Here is a 21,662-nt window from a genome sequence, read left to right as displayed (position 1 = left end):
AAGGAATACGGTCAATGATAGTGCAATAACGACATAACAGACAGATGGTAGATACACTCGAGGTGACCATTAGCATAATGTATAAACTTGTCAAATCACTAAGTTGTACACCTGAAACTAATATAACATTGTGTTATACCATTGTGTTAACTATACTCAAATGAAAAAAAATGTAAAGGGAATGAAGAACAAGAAAAATATTTTCCCCTGTTAATTAGTATACTAAGTCACAAAGCTAAAGGGATTTGTTTTAAGTAGGACTTACAAGCAGTAGGAGCAATTTTGATAAGGGAGGATAAAGATGAAATTCATAATACAGGTTGTTGATATGTTGTTGATATGATACCTTCATTAATGTAATCCACAAGTCCATCTAAAATAGTTTTTATTATTTTTTAAAAGTTTTATTTAAATTCCAGTTAGTAAACATACAGTGTAATATTAGTTTCAGGCATATAATATAGCGAGTTGATACTTCCCTACAATACCCCGTACTCATCACAGCAAGTGCCCTCCTTAATCCCCACCCCCTTTTACCCAACACCTCTCCCAGCTAAAACCGTTTTTAAAAAATCATCCTCCAGGGGCGACTGGGTGGCTCAGTGGGTTAAAGCCTCTGCCTTAAGCTCAGGTCATGATCTCAGGGTCCTGGGATCGAGCCCCATGTCTGGCTCCCTGCTCAGCAGCGAGCCTGCTTCTCCCTCTCTCTCTGCCTGCCTCTCTGCCTACTTGTGATCTCTGTCTGTCAAATAAATAAATAAAATCTTTAAAAAATAATAAAGTTAAAAAAAATTAAAATCATCCTCCAGTTTAAATCATCTCTCCCCAAATCCTCCCAACGATTTTAATGGCTGGCTTTTCTTGAAACTCAAGGACATTTTTTTCAAGAGTTCTCCAACTTGCTAAGAGTAAGAGGGCAATCTGTGATTTAAGAAATTAAAAGTTTGCCAAGTTCTTTCCACAGATAACGAGCTGAATGAGACAGGATAGCGCAGTGCCCAATCTTCAGTGCCAGTGGGAACAGTAATTTGCTCCCTACCACCCCATTCAGATGGAGAGCCTCCAGCTGTGGGTGGTTCTGCATTGTTTGAATTCCTCCTGGAGACTCAGGGTTGACAGCCACTGTTCTGGGAGCCACTGCTGACAGAAGAGGCTCTTGTCACATGCTAGATTTTACACCTGGCCCTAACGAGGATAAAATCATAGAGAGTAAAGGCAGAGGTGATTCCAGGGACTGCCAGTTGGTTCCTTATAGGTTCCCCTGGACTGTTCACCTCTTTCCTTTATGCTCTCTCCTTTGTGGCTCCAGTGAAGTAACTGGAAACTTGAAGGGACAAAGCTGAGTTGCAGATAAATGCAGAAGGGTGTAGTAACTTACTGAGAGCTTTGGGCATTATTCCTTTAGCCTGATCAATTTAAAACACAGGCAGATTTAAGCTGTTGGAGTGGAAGGGTGTTATCAAGCAATGCCCTTGGTACGGTTGCTGCCGGATGACCTCATGTAAATTTCTAGAATTACTTTTAATAGATTATTTAAATAATCATTTAAATAGATTAAATAGATTACCTAGTGAAAATAGGGCTGATGATTTTGTTCCCAGCCCTTTCTGTCCCATATACAAATTTGGGTTTGAAGCAGTCTGAGTGGGCACATATCTTGGGTACTTCTTGAAGTCTTCTGATACTATAGCTTGCTGTCTGAAAATCAGACACTCTGATAAAAAGGTGGACACTGGGGAGCCTAGGTGGCTCAGTCGGTTAAGGCGCTGCCTTTCGCTCAGGTCATGATCCCAGGGACCTGGGCTTGAGCCCCGCCTCAGGTTCCCAGCTCAGCTGGGGGGTCTGCTTCTCTCCCATTCTTTCACCCCTCCCCTTGCTTGTGCTCTCCCTCTTTCTCTCTCTCAAATAAATGAATAAAAATCTTGAAAAAAAAAGAAAGGTGGACAGTGTAGTGTTCGATTTTAAAAATTTTATCAAATCAAGGTGTTTCCATTTTCATGTGACTTTTTCTATTCCTTTTTTTTTTTTTAATTATTTAGAAGCTCCAGTACTAATGGGCTACTTAAATTTGGGGAAATTATCTGTGCCCTGATTTCCTTACTTGTAAAATAGAAACTGTGATGGTACCTATCTCATTGGGTGGCTGTTACGATTAGATCATAAACTTAACAACATTCGGCACAATACCTAAAACACTATAAGGATCAATAAACATCGCCTGTCATTATTTTAAATACATGGCATTTCTGTAAACCAGTCTTCTGAAGCTACTTGTCATTCATAGAACAAAACAGTATCTATCCACGCAACCTTCTATTTATCAGTGACGTGTCCCCTTCCAAAGTCCCGAGTTGAGTCAGTGCTGTGGGGAATGAAACATGTCCATGTTTTTTAGGCAGCATCAAAAAGAAGAAAACTGTGAAATGGGAAGAAGTAGAATTTGGGATGCTTACATATCCCATTCGTCCACATTCCTTTTTCTCAGAGCTGTCCTTCAGCGTATTTACTGGCAATGTTACTTAAGACTGTGATTCATTTGTACGCTATTAGATTGATGTGGAAGTTTCTGGGGACTGCAATTAGGTTATTCAGTAAGACTGGTAGGCTCTATTGCTTTATCTTGAGTTGAATGGCTTCTTACGGACCAAATTAAAAATCACAGTTTTAGTTACTCCATTCACATCACAAAGAATCAGAAAAAGGGAACCTTCGCTAATTTGAATTGGATGCACTGACATCACTGTCATTATTGTGATAAAAGATTATTAAACACATCTTAATGTATTTTCCTTCCCCCTCCCCTCCCACCTAATTTTATTCATTGGAAGGGGTTGGGAGAGTTACAATACCTAAAGTATTTGTGGGTACCAAACATTACCAAAGTATCTTTAATCTGGCCTCTTCATGTAAATCTTACTTTAGCATAAGCATGAATAGTGCAACTACACACAAGGTCACAAATGGGTGTCAGAACTCTTTGCAGTTTGTTGCCATTATATTGAGATTCCCAGCCTTGCCACCCAATTCTTACATGGGTTCTGATATATTTACAGGTTTGGAAACAACAGTCTAAAATAAATCAGCTAATAAGTCTAAGTGGCAATATTTGAAAATGTGTTTAATGATGTACTTTTTATAGGTATTCTTGGGTTTTGCTTTCCTGAGAATTTGAATATATTTGAATACATACATATAAATTCTTTATTATAAATGCTAGTGATATGAAGAATAATGGAGGGAAATGTAGAGACAGAAAATGGCTTTAAGCAATAGAAATGTGAAGAGTGTGATTCATGCAAATCATTTTTAATAATCCTAGTGATCCTTTCAAAATTTATTTCTATATATTTGACAGTAGCTCTTTGTTCAAAACACACATGGTTTATTACATGCATTTCTACTTAGAAATAAAATTTAGCAGATTAATTATAATTATTCACTATAAAAGCAAATAACTGATCAGGTCTGGTTAAATTATAAATTTTATTAAAAGGTCTTTAACACTAATTTTAGTTCAAAAGTTGATTCTTCACTGATAGAAGTGAAAAGAATGTTTCCAGCTTTTTTCTTCTTTGACCTATCATTTAATTTGGATTGAGATCAACCTTGCTATGCCTCTGTTGACAAACAGAATGGTGTTCTGGCCACATTAGAAATTTTATAGACAGAGGTAGAAATTACACTTACGTAAAAAAAAAAATTGCTTTGTCAGACACAGGGATTATCCAATTTACTTTCCCCCCTCGAAGTCATCACACACTAACTAGGTGATACAAGAAGAAATAAAATATGTATCAGGTGTCTTGGGGCTAAGACCAAGATCCAGATAGAGTTAGGGAGGGGAGATGAAGAAACTCAGCCCAAATACCTTACTCTATAGGGCCCAAATGATTCTTCTCCTCTAGTAACTCTTCAACAGACCTTCAGCAGGCTCAGCCAGCACCCCCAAAGGCACCTGTCCCTCAAACCCAACTTACAGGGAAGCTAAATGCTCCAGTCAAGTTTACCCTTTAGATCCATAGTTCTCAACCAGGGGCAGTAGTTGTGTTGTGAGGTGCCCTGCATTATTGGATGCTTAGTAGCAGCTGTAACCTCTGTCCACTAGATACTCCTCCCAACCCCGAGTTGCGACAACCAAGAACATCTCCAGACACTGCCAAATGTTCTTCGGGGACAAAATCACCCTCCAGTTGAGAACCACTAGGTCAAAAGTGGCAAAATACAAGTTTAAAAAGTGGCTTATCTCACAAATATCTATCTCCCCCCTTGCAAATGCTGAAATTCTTTTAATAAGATTGGATCTTTCTTTTCAGTCATAGATTACAAGGCTTAAGCCACAAGAACCAGTTTGAAGTCTCTTTGGTGGGAATATATTTCACCTAAAGTGCAACTAGTCAGTCAGTAATGGCAAAGGGTTAGTTTTCCAAACCTCAGAACTGCTGACAAAAGGGTATGAGCTAGAGGCCCACCTAAAGTGGACTACTTTTCAGAAAGAGGACTAAGGACAAACCTCCCAACTAATTACTTTACCTGAAATCATTCATCCCTCTGTCAGCAATGCACCTGTCAGGGTCAATGCTAGATGTAGTGTGAAATGTCCAGTGATTTCTTTCAATGCAAAGAATGGTCTAGGAGCTTGCCAGACGTTGAATACTTCAGAGGGAGAGTGCATAATTAGCTAATCTCCCAGGTTGGAAGATTAGGCCTTGTTTACTTCTGTCCCCAACACCTGGTACACAACAGGCACTTAATATGTATTTGCTAAATGAATAAAGAAATGATGGGGAAGGCCCTGAACAGCTAGGAGGGCTTGGGATATGGGGCTTTGGTAGGGGATTGACTGAGAGGGGTCAGGAGGGAATGGCGTCAGAGCAAGACACACAGAACTTTGGAGGTGGAGGGAACTACAGTCAGCTCTGCAGCAGAAGCAAGGCAGTTTAGTTAGTGTATGAGCTTTGAGACAGATGTCCTGAGTTCAGATCCAACACTTACTTTCTTTAAGATCTTAGGCATCTGTAAACCAGGGATAATGAGTGTGCCTCCCTCAAAGGGCTGTTGTGAGGATTCAATGAGGTAATACTTATAAGCCTTTCAGACCAGTGGCCAGACCCACCAGGAGATGGGCTAGGTTGAGCCTTGAGTGTGGCAGGGTTATAGACTGGGAGGACAGACTTGAAGAAAGCCAGAAAAATCTGATCACTGTGGGGAACCTGGGTGGTGCAGTTGGTGAGGTGTCCGACTCTTGGTTTCGGCTCAGGTCGTGATCTCAGGGTCATGGGATAGAGCCCTGCATCCGGCTCTGCGTTCAGCATGGAGTTTACTTAAGACTCTCTCTCCCTCTCCGTCTTCTCAAATAAATAAACAAATCCTTAAAAAAAAAAAAAATCTGAACACTGTGGTGAAAGGGAAAGGGAGCCAACCGGGAATGAATAAAAAATTGACCAAGCATCTGTAAGAACTCCACTGCTCAAATGTTGTCTTAGTGATGTCACTAATCAACACAGTCATTAGATTTTCTTTGGTCTTCCTCGGTGACTTTAAAACAAAATGCAAGGAATGGGTGACTGAGTTCTCCTGATTATTAGGGTTGTTAGGAAAGCTGTATTAGAAGGTCAAGGAGAGATGAAGTATAGACTACAGGGGAGAATAAATTCAGAATGGTGAGTCTAGGCATTTAATTCAAAAGGAAAGAAGTAAGGCCAAAAATGGCCAATAAACTGGAAGAACTGGGTAGGTTTTGGTGACTGAAAGTCAAACAACATCTCTGGTGGGAGAGGTTGAAGGGCAGGCTCTGGTGGACAGAGAGGTTTCCGGTGTTCAGAGGAGGAACAGCTTCGGATGACACAAGGAAAGCTTGACATGGACGTGCGGCATGAGCAAATGGAAGCAAGGCCACCAATTCTTCCCTTGCTCGACTCAAACCACTCTGTTCACAAGTGTATCTCATCAAAATGTTATGCTGGCAAGGAATTCAATGATCGGTCAACTGCTCTAGTAAAATCTCTCTAACATTCTTAATATCTCAAAAGTCTGTAGGGTGAGTAAAGGTAGAGGGAAAGCTGCAAACAGAAATAAAACACACATTAAAGAATAGCAATAGATGTAGAATATTGATGATTATATATTTAAACTTTAAATATAAACATTACATGAACTGGCTGATACATGGTATCCCATTCAAATCAACCAAAAGTCTTTTTAAGGGATAGAGCCTTTCTCAGGTTACTTGGGATATCTGTCCAAGAAGCTTCTCAAAAAATGTTAAATTTTTCCCATTCTCACCTCAGTGACATCTCTTTTTTCCATCCACTCTTAACATGCTTGCCTGTACATACACACACACACACACACACACACACACACAGAGCCCAGACACTGTTCTAGATGTTGGGGCCACAGCAGTTAGTGAGATTAGGTCTGCGTTCATATGAGGCTTAAATTCTAAGGGGAAAGTGACAAAAAGGCGAACATACTCATAAATAATTTCAGATAATGAGAAAAGTGCTAAAAAAAAGTGGTATGATCGAGTATTTTATATCGATTTGTATATTATATGAATTCTATATATACATATATATATAAAGTTATATGTTGCGTATATATCCCCCCATCTCTTAAGAAATTGGGGTGTAAAGGACAAAAATGATTATCCAACATAGAACTATGGACAGAACAGAAAATCACTGATTTTCTGATTCTATTTTTCTACCCAAGAAATCACATAAAATGGTTAATCATATGTGAATCGTAAATACATAATAAACTTTTTAAAGGAAAGCATGTTTCAGGCAGCCTAGCCCTACCTCTTCACCCCAGAAGTCTTACCTACAAAGCCAGATCTAGTTAAGAGTGCTATCCCCCAGCATTTTCTTCTCCAGACCTGACAAACCAAGTATCTGGATTAGAGGCCATTGGAGAACAAGTTCACAATCCTTCGTTTCTAATTCAAGCTCCACACCAAATTACCAGTGCTCTTTCTTCAAGGAATTATAGCGTAAGAATTCTGTTTAGGTGAACAGAACAACACATTAGGCTACCCTCGGAAAAAAAAAAAAAAATAGACCCAGTACCCTGCGTATGAAGAATTTCTTAAGATTTTTTCGGCATTTGGTTCCATAGCCACACCAAACAAGGGTGAGTGTAGATTTTGTTTCTAACCTAGGATCAGGAGAGAGGAAAACAGGGATCCAACGTGGGTGTTCATAAATGTTTTTCTCCCTTGTATACAGCTGGGCAATAGAACCAGCACATGAGGACCCTGAGTTACAACCCGTACCCCACACGCCATGGATGGACAGGGTGTTCCTTGGAGACCCTGCTGGCAGAGACCTTTAGTTTCAGTGAACTTCCGGAGGAATTCCAGAGCTAGCACATCTTACTTGTACTTTGATTCATTGTTCGTTTTCAAGCAGATAAAAAGAAGCTAAAAGGCACATTTGTTATGCTTAAATTCTACACAAGGTGGCCAAATTAAAACTGAATGGGTAGATTTCATAAACCCTCTTCATAAATGAAACACTGGTTGGTATTCACAAGAAAGCCAGTATTGGCCTGGCTGTAAGCCTGTGTTCTGGAAGACGGATGTTCCCATCTCCTCCTGTTCCAGTTCAGCATGTCTTAGGCACAAATTGATAAGATGTCATAAAATACTGAAGAGAATTTCAATGACATCTGTAATGTTATCTTTGGGTTTGAAAGTGACTCCTCTAGGAACAGCCCCTCTGATATAGATAATCAGTGTGCCTGGGGCAAAATTTGGAGAAACCAGTCTGTCACCAGATTCCTACTTCCTTTCAGTGCACATCTATCTCCTACAATGGGGAGTGGAGGGAGCTGCCTTCCATCTCTGGGGGTGGGAAGGTTTTCTTTCAGCTTTTCAGAGAGTAATCAAGGAATGAGAGCTGAAGCACTGCTCTTGGACCTTTGGGGCCCACTGTATAAACACAAATGGTATGTGTCCCGAAGCTTTACCCTCTAGGGAGCCTACCCCTTGTCTTGTCCCTTCAACTAGACAATTTTCTGTACCTGTCCTCAGTCTCCTCTAGAATGTGAAGCCCCATGCGTGACACAGAAATGCTATTTGCACATTAAATTTCTCACTGTATTTTAGTTAACAGCAGTATCCCTCAAACAAGCATGGCCTCCCGACACCGTGCCTGTTTACCTCCAAGACCTCAGGGCTGGGGTATCCCACCTTTTGCAGCTAACAACTTCACTGCCCCCACTTAAAACTGCCTCTCCTCAAGAGTGAAGGGCCTGGCCTGGCCCACCCAGTCTTATCAAACTTTTTGCCTGGAGTATTCAAGTATTTAAGCCCTCAAGGAACAGTAATGTGATGTTCTGGTGAAACAAACATCATAATAGAATGGAAAGAAAGGTGGCTCTTCGAATACATCTCCTGTAAAGTTTTACATGTTGCATTAAAACGAAACTTTGTCCCAGGATAATCAAATTATCCTCTTTTTAAAATATTTTCTCAAAATTTGATGGCTGTAAGGGCAGAATTCAATTAATTTAATTTTTTCAACTTTGTGTCTCTAAATTGGGTAAAGGTAAAATCTTTCTGCATTAGATTGCTCCATAATATATTAAGCCTTGTGCTGGTCTGCCTCTGCAGAATAATTATTTGTTCTGGTTAGGGGCTCCTGGTGCATAATAATGAGATATTATTTGGTAATCTATTTTCCTGACTTGAGTATTAGAATCTCTTTTGGTGTTTTTAAATGAATACAGTGATATACCACTGAGAATAATAAGAAGATCATTTTAAATGTTAGACAGTGAGAATCAGGACTACATCACTGTAAAGTTTCCACGTCTGATTAGTTTGTCTTTCAAAGTAATATACATGAGCTAAATGGACATTTAAGACCATAGAGTAGCACTTATTTAAATGAATTTTGATTGCTTTCAAATGTATTTTGTTTTACTTTAAAATGGAACTTCAGAAGTTACCAAAAAGAAAAATGAACTAATTTTTTTACTGTGAACTTCACCCAGAATGAAGAATAGTATTTAATTTTGGGAAGGTCTTCTTTAAAAGCCAGTATGTCAAATTACTGACTTCTTTCTCTGTCTAGAACTTCTATTTCAGGGATGACTGGGTGGCTCAGTGGGTTAAGCGTCTGCCTTCAACTCTGGTCATGATCCCAGGGGCTTGGAATTGAGCCCTGTGTCAGGCTCCTAACTCCGCGGAGAGCGGGCTTCTTCCTCTCTCTCTGCCTGCTGCACTACATACTTGTGCTCTCTCTATTTCTCTGTCAAATAAATAAATAAATAAATAAAATCTTAAAAAAAAAAAAAAGAGAACTTCTATTTCAGCATTGAAACATACCCTGAGTCTCAAATGACCCTGAATTATATATGGAAGATAAAGAAGTAAATCTTTTTCTTTTTAAAAAACTGAGCTGATCTTACTTCTCATAATACTATTTGTATAATGTTTGGAAAATATTTGGAAAGGAATGTGAATTATAGCAGCTCACATCTCTTTGCTTTCCATATAAATGTGTTCTTTATGCCAAAAATGTGTAAATATCGACCACCAAAGCTTAAGCCTCTTCAATTACAAAACGAGGCTCTGGTCATCATGCTTTAAACACACACCCCAGTGTACATGCTCACTCTGTGCCCTCTACCGGGGATGCCATGACGCAAGGTTCCCACATGTGTCTCCACTTAGAATAATCTGGAGATTTTAAAACATACCCCAGGCCATGTCCCAGACCAATTAAATCACATGCTTGCGACAAAGTTTTTGAAAGTCCCCACGTGATTCCAACACGCTGCCAAGTTTGAGAACCACCACCTCAAACAACTTGTTCCTAGGCAAACTGTTCATCCTTCCCATCTCAGTTCATCCTTCTTATCCAGACAGAGGATGTCTGATGCCCTCTCTGCAGGTCCTAAGCCTTCCCACTATTCCTCCTGCTTGGCCCTATGCTGGCAAGCATTAAAGTGTATTGTAACCGCTTACTTGCACACCTGCTCCCTCAAACTACTATAAAATTCAGGACTATTTTTACGTTCGAATCCTAGAGTCTAATCCTGTACCTGGCATTTGGAAATACTCAATAAATTCATGGAATGAATAACTTCTTCCTTAAAAAAAAAAAAAAAGCAAAAATATAGAGTTATGTTAGTATTTACGTGCCATGGAAAAAGTAGTAATTTAAGATGTGCTTAAGGCAATATTTCACTGATGGGCAGTCTCATGTTTAGGAAAACATCGCATCATATTCATGAAAATAGAACTATATCTCAACATCAAAAAGAATCATAAAATATAACTTTACCTTTGAATTTGTATTCATTACTGTAATAAGTACAGGAAAATATTTCCAGTGATAAGAAATATCTAAACCCATCCTCTCTCAGCTCCATTTCCATCTTGAGTGGATTACTTGTTTTCCAAAGGAATCCTTTCAGAGTTTTATGATGTTTCAGGGGGTTATAAAAAGGTTTTTAAGAGTTTTAAAGTACTTGGTTTACAAAATGTATTATGTAAGAGTCCATGTTTTTTTGTGGTACTATTAATATGACCATTATGATTCAAAAAATATTCACGTAGTAAATTTTGCTACAATCTAATTCTAGACCATAAACCCAATCTTAAACATATGTTTTTTTTTAAGCTGTTTAAAATATTTTGCTCCTTGGGTTACCTAATTATTTTATATTGTAGCAATGTCTCACAATCTAACAATATGTTGTTCTTGATCTGCTAGATGGAGAAAGCCTAAAAAGAAATCAGATTTAGGAACTGTTTTCCAAGATGGTAAAGTATTACTAATTTATCTTTACATATGAAATGCTGGACTATTTCATTAGACATCAAATTAATTTAAGACCTTACCAACTTGTGTTCACTGTGCCCTCATTCCGAATGCATGTAAAAGATAAAAATGAGAAAAAAGTGTAATTCTCCACTTTTAAATGCCTACATTGTCATCAACTACCATAAACCATTTTTAAATTTTAGTCTATTATTAAATACAAGTAATTTAGAAGGCAGTCATTGAAATGTAGCTCTTCTTCTCTTTTCCATAACGAAGTCATGACTTTAAATTTTAAGTGCAATATCCTTAGACACTGCTGCTTTGCTTTATCAGAAATAAACTCTGAATGTATTATCAATTGTGAAAAAAGATCACAGCTTCTAATACTCAGTTCCAGTGTCATGGTTCCCAAATTGTAAAAACTGTGAATGAGGCAACTATTCCAAGTTAGCTTCAGCCCTAATGAACACAAAACTGAATTTCTTCTGCCAAGTAAAGGAGGCACACAAACAGGCGCACTGTCAAGCAGTCACAGCCAGCCTAACATACTGACGTTTGGATTAAAAGAGCAGAGCCCTTAAATTGGCTTCTGCAAGCATAAATCTGATTTTGGGTAATGTCCTTTCTCAGGTCCTCCTGTTTTTGTCTCCTCACCCATTTGTCATACCCGGAAACATACACCCTATTCCTCCTTTAGTGAGGGGCCCTGTGGGGCCAGGGGTCACAGGGTCAGCAGTCAGCATAAGGCCTCAGAGGGCAGAAGCCACCAGGTGGGTGGGACCACAGTGCGTCCAGGGCCTGGGGTCCAGGGGAGGCTGGGTCCCCACCAGTGTCTCCAGTTCCCAGGAGCAGGTCCTAGCGGGCACAGGCTGACCAAAGAGGCGTCGCTCTTCCCCAGACCCAGCAACTAAAGGAGACAAACCTCAATCTCCTGATTCGATTCTTAGTGCCATAAAAACAACTTCCAGCGGCCCTTGGCACCTCCCGCCAAGCCCTCCAGCCACCTTCGGGGGCGGACAAAAACAATTTCTGAGGGGTCACATTCGCTACAACCACAGCAAATAGAGGCTGTGTCTACCTTTACAATTGCAGAGACAAGAGTTAGCGGGGGAGGCTTGGCTTCCTGGCGGCGCCCCCTCCATCCAGTATAAAAACCCACGAGGGCGCGGCGTCCCGAGTGGTGGGTGAGCCGGTGGGTGCGGGACAGGAGTACGGGGGAGAAGCTAGGAGTCACGAAGCCTCCTCCGCTGGAATCGCCTCCTCTTTGAGTGGCCTCCACTCCGTCGTTCCGAATTAGTAAGACGATGCCCAGGCCAAACAGCCACCCCCGCCGAGCCTGACTGGGCTCGGGAGGGAGCGTTCCAGGGGAGCGGGGGCCGAGCGTCGGAGAGGGCCATTCGGCCAGAAGGGGGAAACTGACCGCGTCCCCTCCGTCGCGTGGGGAAAGGCCTAGATCGCAGTGGTCCACACACAGCGCCCTTCTGCCACTCTCCTCCTTTCTCAGGACCCGGGAGGGGTGGTGCCTTCCGCTCTCTCCCACCCCCGAGTGGCGGCACCCCTCCGCGGGACGGTTGGTTGGGTCCGGGGCGGGGCCGGCAGGCGCTCCACGTGCGGCCGCAAGCTAGGCTCTCGGGTCGCTCGGCTCCGCGGCCACCCCCGCCACCTCGGGGCGGGCATGTGGGCGGAGCCTCTGGGGGCGGGGCGGGAGGCGTGGGCGGGGGGCGGGGCGGACTCGGAGCGCTCGTCTAGCTGCCAGGGCAGAGGGGCTGAGAGGAGCCGGGCTGGCGCGGTGTAAGCAGGAGGGGCTGGGGTGCTGACGAGAGTCCGACGCCGGGTGCTCCGGGCTTTCTGCGAGGTACGAGCGGGAACTCGGCGTCTGGGGGCCCCCCAGGGGCCCCCTAGCCCGGCCACCGCGCCCCGGCTGCCCACTGTGCCCCCTGCCGGCCGGGCGGCGGCGGCGGCTGGACGGGACTTTGGGAGGGTTTCTGCGAGTGGAGCGCCCCAGCCAAAGCAGTGTCCCCTTCTCTGCGTCTTTCTTCGCCTTCTTCTTGCTTCCTCGGCTCTGGGCGTCGGGCACCGGGCTGGAAGGTCGCCGCTCCATCGGCAGAGATCGCCCACACCGGGGCGGGAGGACAGGGCCCCGGGGCAGCCGAGCCAGGCAGCGGGGGAGGCGCGAAGCTCCGGGGCCGCCCGTGCAGCGAGGGCGGGAGGCCGACCGGGGCTGCGGGCTGCGCCGCGGGCTCACGGTGCCGCGCTCGGTTCCCCGGTGGTCTCCCGCGCCCTGTTCTGGGGGCGCCTGTCGGTTGCGCCCCATCGGTCGCGCCTTTGACGGGGCCAGCCCCTAAACCCTGGGTTCCTGGGTGCCGTGCCGCCTGTTGTATGCGCGCCGGGGCCGGGCAGCCGGGCTGCGGGCAGAGACCCGAGCGCGGCGTCTGCCCCACGGTCCCTGAAGTGTCTGGTGGGGGAGCCGGAGATTGAGCTGGGGCTCGGCGGCGCCAGAAGGGGGCCTCGGTGGGATGCGAGTGGGGGGCGCGGCCTGCAGAATTTGGGTTCCTGGAGGTGCTTGCGGCGTGAAGGCCGGGCCCCGGGCAGAGGAGATCACCATCCTGTGCTCGAGAAGGGCCGGGAACTGTCAGGTATGGACCGCTGGGGGCCACCCTTGTGAGATCCACCGGGCTTTTAACAGCACCTCGAGTCCCGGGACAGCATAACCTAATGGGGAGGGCGTTTTCTTTAAGGGCACGAATAAATGGAAAGCTGTCAAAACAAGCGTATTTTAAAGTTGAATTGAAAGCTGGCAGATTTTCAGACCGCGCAGTTGTGTAGTTAGTGGCCAAAGAAATATTAGCTCTTTTACACCCTTTTCGTTTTTATTTTTTGGCAAAATCTGTGTTGCCAATATTTCCCTCAGGAGCTTTGCATTGCCCACAGCGGGGAAGGAAAACTTCAGCAAGCGTTCTCAGGTTGCTTTTGACTTCAAGCCTGTGCTCTCCAGGCCTTTTTTTTTTTTTTTTTTGAGTGTGCAGAAAAAGTATTTGATTCTGTCCCTTTTTCTCTGAGATCCCACAATGTTTGTTTATTGGTTTTATAAGCATCTATTTAAATTTAGCTTTTGCACGAAATACTCCCTTTTGCCACAGGGTGTAGTTTAGGGATTAGAAAATACTGTTGGAGAAAGCTGCTAGTGGCTTCATTTTCCAAGAATGTAAGTCATTTCCTTTCTGTGATTTCAGGGAGTTGATATTTCACAGCATCAAAACTTTGTGGGGAAAATTTTCCGTAATACATCTGTCATTAAAAAGGCTTTTGACTTTTGGATTTTTTTCTTCTTAGAGCAGCGCATAAATTCAGGCTCAGCAATGTTAAAGGATAAGAAGTTTTTCAGAATTTACAGCATTATGAGAGTATTGTAGAAACTAATTTTAACAACCACCAAGACTTAGCAACAGCCTGCTCCATAGAGAGTGGGGGAGGGGAGAAGACCAGAGGAGAGAGGCAGGAAAACAGATGCTTTTGCTGTTGTCCTTTGTAGTATAAAACTTGTAGCATTTAATCATTTTCCTTGGGTGTGGTTTTGAGAAATAAAAGTATTATGTTAAAAATGAAATTACTCCACAGTATGAGACAGCTGACATTTAAATGCTCTTTCAGTATGTTTGTAAACATATTGGATTTATATTTTCATATTAAAATGGACCTTTGGGATCATTAGATGAGAAGGGTCCCCCAGGGGATATCTCCTATCAAGTAAGTTATCTGCAGAATGTCTTCTCTAGAAAGCAGAAAGCAGACTGACTGTAATATGAACTAATTTTCTCCCTTTTGAATTGCTTGTAAAAATACCCGAGATCTGACACTGATGAACCACAGTAATCAGCAGTTCTTTCAGAACTCAAAACATCTTAAGGGAAAGGAAATCTTTCTTTATTTCCATTCCCTTTTTGGGGGGACAACCTCGGTAAGCTACCAGCTTCAAGTACGTAATTTGAACTTGCTGGTTTAAGATGCTCCTGGCTCTCCAGGAAAACAATAGGGGCTAGGATGGAGACACTGTGGTTGAAAGCAGAGTCCATGTGCTAGGTAATCATTTCTGGCAACCCGTCCTGTAAAAACTCATTCAATTGGGCTAGCTGAATCCAGGGAAGCGGGGGGTGTAGAGCTTTTCTAGTTTCTGGACTTTGTTTCCACTTTTAACTACAGTTATAAAGCCTTTGGCTTTCAGAACTTATGACGTAATAGACTTGTGTAGCCTTTTTGTGGCAGATGCTTGAAATGAAAGTTTTCAAACAATTGTTTTTGACTGAATTGTCAAGTTCAGAGTTTAGTGTAAATGAGTCCCATCTCTCAACTTTTTTGATAAAGGAATTCTTTGTAGTTTTCAGCTTGGATGCTGCACATTCTGATTTTGAGACTGAGGGTTTAAAAAAAAAAAAACCTGCAAACAATTATTTTATTACATGAAAGCCAGTACTAAGAAAAGATTAATTCAGTCCAGATGTAAAAATGTATGTGAATTTTAGATTCGGATGATCTCAACAAGTTTTCCCTTTTGTTGATGAAACTGCCTGGATCCCAGATGGCATTCACAAATTATCCCTTAGGTGGTTTTCTGAGTTCAGAACTAGATTTCAGGGACCTTCTTTAAAGTCCTTTTAATACTGTTTTAAGTGTTCTAAAGGACAGAAAGTTATCTGTTTTTAATGCAGAGATGGGTTTTTCCTATTCCATGTTAATACAAACCTTATAAATACCCTGGTTTGGTAAATGAAGTCTCTGTAGGAAAGCCAGAAGTATTTAGCATTGTGTATTCTTATGGGCAAAGCATAGAATATTTGGCTTTCATTTAGGAAATTCCAACGTTGTTTTAAAGAAAATAAAGAGTTTTGTGTGTTTGCAGTCTTCAGTAGAATCCTGTTGTAACACAGTTTCTGGTTTTCTATAAAGCAGTTAGTCCTTACATGATGATTCTTCTACCCTGCTCCCTCACCATTAAGAAACAGCAAACACAACCTCTAAGAAATCTCCAGTAGTTTAAAAAAAATCTGTTGTTCCAGTACTAAAGTTATAAAGGGTGTGTGTTGCACACTTAAAATTATGTCCTTTTAAGGAGTCTTTGATTATATAATTATACATTTGGGAGTTTAATTACATTGTGATTGTATATTAAACAATTGAGTGTAGGTGGGGGGAATAGAAAAGATACAAAGATGAAATTTTATGAGTGGTGAAATTTTAGTTAAAATGTATCTCTCCTAGGGGCACCTGGGTGACTCAGTTGGTCACATCCTGGGGCTCCCTGCTCAGTGGGGAGTCTGCTTCTTTTTCTCCCTCTCCACCTAACCCCGCGTTTGCTATCTCTGTCTCTCTCAGATAGGTAAATAAAATCTTTTTAAAAAAATGTATCTTTCCTAAACCCAGACAGGAAAAATGGTACTTGTTGACCTTTATAGTTAAACTTTGACATGGGGGATAGTGGAAAAGACTTTCAGAATTGCATGTTATCTGGAAAAGAAGGCTTTGTGGGCCTATAAATTTAAGTAGCAACAAGTCAAAGGAATAATTTGACAGGAAGGAGGAAGTGGAGTACCGAGCATCGAGTTGCAAGGGAAATCTGAACTTGGGAGGATGAATATTTAAAACAACGCTGAAGTAGGGGAAATTTTCTATTTAAAAGTGGAAATTGAAAAGTAAGAGCTTTTTAGCTGAGGAGAAAAAGGATTAGTATTAAGGTCCCCAGCACAGTCATATAGACAACATGACCTAGGTGCTGTTGAGTGGTATTTATCTTGGAAAGCTTGCCTGCATTTGTGTCAAACTGCTGCTTTGGTGTTAAATAATGTTTGGGGACTGGATGCTTATCATCGTGTTCTGCCCCCCCCCCCCCCCCCAGCCCATAGCACTTCTCATTTCAAAGACTGGGAACATTTTCTGTCTAAACTGTAAGGATTCTGCAAATATCTAATTATTATCCCAAACGTTTGTGAGCCCTAGAGTCTGCCTGCCATGCTGTGGGACCCGAGGGGTTCTACAGTAGTAATGGCCATAGTGATCCTAAAATTTTGAGTGAAAATAAGCTACCTGTGCTTCCAGGTTATCTGATATGATTTGGTGGTGTAATTACCTCTGATGCACGTTTGTATCACACCACTTTTTATCTGTATGTAATGCCACAATCATGTAGTGTACCATACTGATCGAGAAGAGATTCTAGAATACTGGGAAGGGGAAAGAAATCACTGATCTGACAGGAAGAATTTTCTCAGGAGGAGAAAAATGGAGTGCTGCACCAAATTCACATGAACCAGTTACAGGCCAGAGGAGAAGGCAGTGTTTACTGGGAGCTTCCTTGGGGCTGCCTGAGCATAATGTTTTCTTGAATGCCTGTCCCCACCTGTGTGGCCTTACCTAACAGTTTAACCTGTATGGGAAGAAAACTAAGTAGCGATTTGGGCATTATCCAGTGTATTTCATTAATGTGACAACTGGGATAACTCTGACCAAAAATAACTATTTAGAACCTTCAGCATTCCTAATTGATTATCCAGGAATATTTTTAGAGGTTTTCTAATAACCCTGCCTTTATACATATTTGTTATAAAGCATTGAGCAGTAATGTTTTTCAGGTATATGAACCCAGAAAAGCAATTATTTTATACTAACTTGTAGCCACAGTTTCTTATGAAGGAGGAAATCATTATAAAAATCACTTGAGTTCTGGATGAAGATTCTAGGAAATTAGGTAGTTCTTTGTGTGGTTTACATTAAATGAGTAGTTATTTTTCTCCCCACAAGTAGCAACACTTGTACTGTTCAGTTTTAGTAGATGGCTTGGGGAGTGGTGTCCCTGAGGCTTTATTTCTTTGAACTTGTTTCTGAATAATTACATACAACCAGAAAAATGCACAGATCAGAAGTGTGTACCATGAAGTGATTATATCCAGGCAGTCAGCATCCAAATCAGAAAAACAGATCATTACCTCATTCCCCACCTCCAACCTCCCCCCAACCAAGCCTCTCCTTACATTCGTAATCCCTGCCCTGGGGATAACCGCTATTCTGACGTTCATTGCCGTAGGTTAGTTTTAGCCGTAGGTTAGTTTTAACCTGTTCTCAGACTGCATTTAAGTGCAATCAAATGTAAGTTCTCTTTTGTGTCCTCTTCAGCTCAACATATTGTCATGTCTAAATTGATGCAGATAGCAGTGCTTTTTTCTTTTATTTCTGTGGATGAATGTACCCAGTTTATTTATCCATTCTGTTGGTGGACATTTGGGGAGTTTGGGGCTGGTATGTGGGGTATGACCTTTTCATTGCTCAAGAAAATTTGAGCACTTGGAGTTGAAAGGAGAGTGTAGTCTTAAGATGAAAAGAGAAAAGTACTTCAGAAATGTGAGAGAAAAAAAATGCAGCATTACAAAAACACGGAAGTCTCAACTCAGTCCACAGAATCCTAGTGTTTCAGGGACACGGGAATGTAGCTGGATATTGCCAGATTTTAACGGAGGACTGAAAAGAGGGAGGAGACCTTAGGTGGCAGCCAGCCTTACCATTTTTTAGAAGTGGAGGGACTGAGGCCCAGTCTAGCCTACATTGTTGCTAAGGGCTAAAACCTAGCCCCCAACTCTGCAGCCCAAGCAGAGAATCCACTGGCATAAGGATGGGGTGCCCTTTCCTGATTGACACCAAGGTCTCCTGTGGCTCTGTTGAGATAGACTCAGACCTACCCAGAGTAAACAGAGGAATAGCACAGTGAGGCAGAATTTAACCTCAAGGCTGTTCTACTTCTGCTCCCATACAGAAGTCTCTTGGAACGTCTCTTTCTCCCTTTTTTCCTTCTCCCTGTGTTCTAGGCCTTTCCAGTGAGATGTTGGGTATTGAATGATGGGTAGGTGACATCTCAAGGTCCCTCCTGATTCAGTGTTTCATAACAATGATCCATAAATGATCTGGGCTGGACCCTAATTTCAAAGGACTGCTTTCTAAAAATTTTCAGAATAGTTCACTCTTAAGAAGATAGTGTAACAAATTCTTTTTTTTGTTTTTTGTTTTTTGTTTGCCTCTTCCTGCCATTATATCCCCACCTTTTACACACTTTTCTCCTCCCCTGGAAACCCTTCCGCCTCCTTCAAGTTATCTTTTTGTAAACATCCCCGGAAACATCTTGTCTCTACCTACAACAACAGTGAAATTCAGTTGCTGAAATCTACTGCAGTATCCAGGAAGCATTTACTGTAAAACATAGGATTATGAGAAACGTAATAGATAAAACAAAGTGCTTACAAAAGGAAACAAATGAGAGATATACACATCTTTCTTTCGTGTTTCCCTGAAGAGAAAAAGGGCATTCTTTTTTTTTTAAATTTGTGGTTTAAGAACAGGCTTAGAATTTTGACTTAGGCTCATTAGGAAGGTGAAAAATAGAATAACAGAAGTTTTACAAATGGATAGTATATACATTTTGCTCAGATGAGATACTGCTTAGAAGAGCAAAAGCTTAGCATGTATAATCTTAGGAAATAAAAAATGTGCTTACCACAGGATCGCAACTCTGACAAGTTGCTTGCTGAAATTACTGCAGAAAGAGTAGTGTGTTTTGGAGGCAGCATGGAAGAGAAGCAGGAAAGTACAATGGTAAGAATGAGGTCTTTGAAATCAGTCATCTAGGGTGGAGATCCAGGCTCTACTGTCTTCCAGTGTGTAACCTCGAGGAAGTTCCTTATTTCTCTGAACCTCTTTTTCCTTATCTGTAAAACAAAGATAATGATAGTAACTATACCACCGTGTTGTTTTGATTATTAAATGAAATAGTACACATAAAGCAATGGCATGGTCTGACACACTAAATTGCCAAGTAATGTTAGCTCTTATTACTGAGGACAAAAGAAATGATGCTGTAGGATTTTTAGTATTCTTGGAAGTGCCTGAACCTTTAATTTACAATCAACTTGAGATTTTATTATGTTTTGTTTTTGATAACATTCAGCAGGCAACAAAACCTAGTATTTCTCAGTTACAGATATTGGGCAGTCTATGTTGCTGCACTAAGAGTAGCTGCTAGCCTGTTCATTGATCACTAATTGATTGATCCTTCCTAATTCTTGTCTAATTTCCAGTAGTCTCACTCAGTCTCTCAGCTTCTGCTTGCTAGATACTTATTTCTTTTTTTTTAAAGATTTTATTTATTTATTTGACAGATAGAGATCACAAGTAGGCAGAGAGGCAGGCAGAGAGATAGAGGAGGAAGCAGGCTCCCTGATGTGGGGCTCCATCCCAGGACCCTGGGATCATGACCTGAGCCGAAGGCAGAGGCTTTAACCCACTGAGCCACCCAGGTGCCCCTAGATAATTATTTCTTTCCAGATGCCAAAAGATAAATCTGCAGATTAAAATGTTCTCTTTTATGATAATTAAGTTTGTGCAAAGTATTTTTAAATGTAAAGAGTACCAAATGGCTGATGTCTTTTGCTCTACACAGGTTTTATGTACTTTTAGAGAAAACCACGATTATTGGTATAAAGCAATTGTTTATTTCTCTCATCCCCACCCCCCCACCATTGGCACCATTTACATAATGTGGGCCAGACCCCTTTATAATTTTCTCTCATGAGGCCCAAAGCTTATGATTTTAAACCATTCATTCAATGGAAATTAATAGTCTGAAAGTCTGAAAGTTTCAAAAGGACTATTTAAAAAAAACAAACTTAAGCACATTAGAAAGACACATTTACATCTAAACAGCGTAATTATAAGTCCAGTGAAAATAGGCACAGGCTCTTCCAGAATAACCATGATGTATCATTCTACTGTGTCCATTAAAAACAGGACCTACTCTGTGTAACCCCATGCCCTGTTACACGTTGTATAGTATCTTTATTTTTTCATTGTGTAGTATCTTGAACTCAGCAGGCATTTTTTTAAAGCATTCAGTTTACTGGGTGCTGGGGTGGCTCAGTGGGTCGTGATCTCAGGGTCCTGGGATCAAGTCTCACATTGGGCTCTCTGCTCTGTGGGGAGCCTGCTTCCCCCCCCACCCCCGCCTGACTTTCTGCCTACTTGTGATCTCTGTCCGTCAAATAAATAAATAAAATCTTTAAAAAAATAAATAAATAAAGCATTCAGTTTACTAAGACCATCGAAAAATGGATTTTATACCTCTATGAGATATCCAGGACCATGTTGAATACTTTGTGCAAGTCCTGCCAAAGTGCGTCTTGTCTAGGTGGGAAAACAAAATACATGTATGTGGAAAGGAATTAGATGTTTCCAGATAAGTGCTAAATGGAGTCCTAGTTTTAGGGAGAATCACTAATGGCCAAAGGGAGGATGTCCCTTCCTTCGCTAGGGCTTCTGAATTTGTGTTGGGCCCTGAGGTCCGGCTGGGATCTTTCTCTTCTTCAGGCACAACAACAAACAATAAGAAGGTTAGGATCTAGTAAAAGGCTCAAATATTAAGAGAAAACTATGAAATTGAAATTATTAAATGTTTATCTAACTTTATTCATTTAATATAATGTGTGCCTACTGTGTGCCAGGCACTGTTCTAGACCCTAGAGATATGTCAGTGAACAAAATAAAGACAAAAGGCCTGCCTTCATGGAGCTTATATCCTATTAGAAGACAAACAATAAACACAACAAAGCAAATTTATAGTATTTTAGAAAATACTAACTGTAGTTGGAAAAAGAAAACTAGAACAGGATAATGGACGTTGGTAGTGCTGGAGGTGGGTACTGGGGCCCTTGGCAATTTAAAATAGTATGGTCAAGGTAGGACTCACTGAGAAGAAGACTTGAAGGAGGAAGCTGGCCATACAGAGATACTTGGGGGAAAGAACATTCCATCAGAAATTAACAAAGGCCTCAGGCAGAAGTGTGCTTGGTGTGT

At 41.6% G+C, this 21,662-nt stretch overlaps 1 protein-coding gene across 6 annotated transcripts in view; it reads left to right on the top strand.

The window, feature by feature from the left end:
• Positions 1-21,662, top strand: part of FRMD6 (FERM domain containing 6) — a 301,404-nt gene that overhangs the window by 214,216 nt on the left and 65,526 nt on the right. For 3 of the 6 annotated variants that reach the window (XM_032871123.1, XM_032871117.1, XM_032871120.1), the window contains exon 1: positions 12,527-12,633. The exons of the other annotated variants lie outside the window; for them this stretch is intronic. The gene's annotated coding sequence lies outside the window, so the exon portion shown is untranslated. Of the gene's footprint in view, positions 1-12,526; positions 12,634-21,662 lie in introns of those variants that run through there. 6 annotated transcript variants of the gene reach the window in all.

This window comes from Lontra canadensis, unplaced genomic scaffold, assembly GCF_010015895.1.
Source record: "Lontra canadensis isolate GAN:19392208 unplaced genomic scaffold, GSC_riverotter_1.0 scaffold42, whole genome shotgun sequence".
Lineage (NCBI taxonomy): Eukaryota > Metazoa > Chordata > Mammalia > Carnivora > Mustelidae > Lontra > Lontra canadensis.
The sequence above is the reverse complement of the archived record's forward strand: the minus strand, read 5'-3'. Positions and strand labels throughout refer to the sequence as shown.